Raw genomic sequence first — 2,500 nt, forward strand, 5'->3', positions numbered from 1 at the left:
TCGCCCAAGCTGCTCTCACGCCGCTGGTAGGCTGACCGGCCACACAGCCCAAAGTGGCTTCCACCTCGGCCTTCTGCTAGAGCCCAAGCGGCTTCCACGCCGGCCTTCTGCTAGAGCCCAAGCGGCTTCCACCTCGGCCTTCTGCCATCGCCCAAGCTGCTCTCACGCCCCTGGTAGGCTGACCGGCCTTCCGCCATCGCCCAAGCTGCTCTCACGCCCCTGGTAGGCTGACCGGCCTTCCGCCATCGCCCAAGCTGCTCTCACGCCCCTGGTAGGCTGACCGGCCTTCCGCCATCGCCCAAGCTGCTCTCACGCCGCTGGTAGGCTGACCGGCCACACAGCCCAAAGTGGCTTCCACCTCGGCCTTCTGCTAGAGCCCAAGCGGCTTCCACGCCGGCCTTCTGCCATCGCCCAAGCTGCTCTCACGCCCCTGGTAGGCTGACCGGCCTTCCGCCATCGCCCAAGCTGCTCTCACGCCCCTGGTAGGCCGACCGGCCACACAGCCCAAAGTGGCTTCCACCTCGGCCTTCTGCTAGAGCCCAAGCGGCTTCCACGCCGGCCTTCCGCCATCGCCCAAGCTGCTCTCACGCCCCTGGTAGGCTGACCGGCCTTCCGCCATCGCCCAAGCTGCTCTCACGCCCCTGGTAGGCTGACCGGCCTTCCGCCATCGCCCAAGCTGCTCTCACGCCCCTGGTAGGCCGACCGGCCACACAGCCCAAAGTGGCTTCCACCTCGGCCTTCTGCTAGAGCCCAAGCGGCTTCCACGCCGGCCTTCTGCCATCGCCCAAGCTGCTCTCACGCCCCTGGTAGGCTGACCGGCCACAGCCCAAAGTGGCTTCCACCTCGGCCTTCTGCTAGAGCCCAAGCGGCTTCCACGCCGGCCTTCTGCTAGAGCCCAAGCGGCTTCCACCTCGGCCTTCTGCCATCGCCCAAGCTGCTCTCACGCCCCTGGTAGGCTGACCGGCCTTCCGCCATCGCCCAAGCTGCTCTCACGCCCCTGGTAGGCTGACCGGCCTTCCGCCATCGCCCAAGCTGCTCTCACGCCCCTGGTAGGCTGACCGGCCTTCCGCCATCGCCCAAGCTGCTCTCACGCCGCTGGTAGGCTGACCGGCCACACAGCCCAAAGTGGCTTCCACCTCGGCCTTCTGCTAGAGCCCAAGCGGCTTCCACGCCGGCCTTCTGCTAGAGCCCAAGCGGCTTCCACCTCGGCCTTCTGCCATCGCCCAAGCTGCTCTCACGCCCCTGGTAGGCTGACCGGCCTTCCGCCATCGCCCAAGCTGCTCTCACGCCCCTGGTAGGCTGACCGGCCTTCCGCCATCGCCCAAGCTGCTCTCACGCCCCTGGTAGGCTGACCGGCCTTCCGCCATCGCCCAAGCTGCTCTCACGCCGCTGGTAGGCTGACCGGCCACACAGCCCAAAGTGGCTTCCACCTCGGCCTTCTGCTAGAGCCCAAGCGGCTTCCACGCCGGCCTTCTGCCATCGCCCAAGCTGCTCTCACGCCCCTGGTAGGCTGACCGGCCTTCCGCCATCGCCCAAGCTGCTCTCACGCCCCTGGTAGGCCGACCGGCCACACAGCCCAAAGTGGCTTCCACCTCGGCCTTCTGCTAGAGCCCAAGCGGCTTCCACGCCGGCCTTCCGCCATCGCCCAAGCTGCTCTCACGCCCCTGGTAGGCTGACCGGCCTTCCGCCATCGCCCAAGCTGCTCTCACGCCCCTGGTAGGCTGACCGGCCTTCCGCCATCGCCCAAGCTGCTCTCACGCCCCTGGTAGGCCGACCGGCCACACAGCCCAAAGTGGCTTCCACCTCGGCCTTCTGCTAGAGCCCAAGCGGCTTCCACGCCGGCCTTCTGCTAGAGCCCAAGCGGCTTCCACCTCGGCCTTCTGCCATCGCCCAAGCTGCTCTCACGCCCCTGGTAGGCTGACCGGCCTTCCGCCATCGCCCAAGCTGCTCTCACGCCCCTGGTAGGCTGACCGGCCTTCCGCCATCGCCCAAGCTGCTCTCACGCCCCTGGTAGGCTGACCGGCCTTCCGCCATCGCCCAAGCTGCTCTCACGCCGCTGGTAGGCTGACCGGCCACACAGCCCAAAGTGGCTTCCACCTCGGCCTTCTGCTAGAGCCCAAGCGGCTTCCACGCCGGCCTTCTGCTAGAGCCCAAGCGGCTTCCACCTCGGCCTTCTGCCATCGCCCAAGCTGCTCTCACGCCCCTGGTAGGCTGACCGGCCTTCCGCCATCGCCCAAGCTGCTCTCACGCCCCTGGTAGGCTGACCGGCCTTCCGCCATCGCCCAAGCTGCTCTCACGCCCCTGGTAGGCTGACCGGCCTTCCGCCATCGCCCAAGCTGCTCTCACGCCGCTGGTAGGCTGACCGGCCACACAGCCCAAAGTGGCTTCCACCTCGGCCTTCTGCTAGAGCCCAAGCGGCTTCCACGCCGGCCTTCTGCCATCGCCCAAGCTGCTCTCACGCCCCTGGTAGGCTGACCGGCCTTCCGCCATCGCCCAAGCT

Source organism: Corythoichthys intestinalis, unplaced genomic scaffold (assembly GCF_030265065.1).
Source record: "Corythoichthys intestinalis isolate RoL2023-P3 unplaced genomic scaffold, ASM3026506v1 HiC_scaffold_55, whole genome shotgun sequence".
Classification (NCBI taxonomy): domain Eukaryota; kingdom Metazoa; phylum Chordata; class Actinopteri; order Syngnathiformes; family Syngnathidae; genus Corythoichthys; species Corythoichthys intestinalis.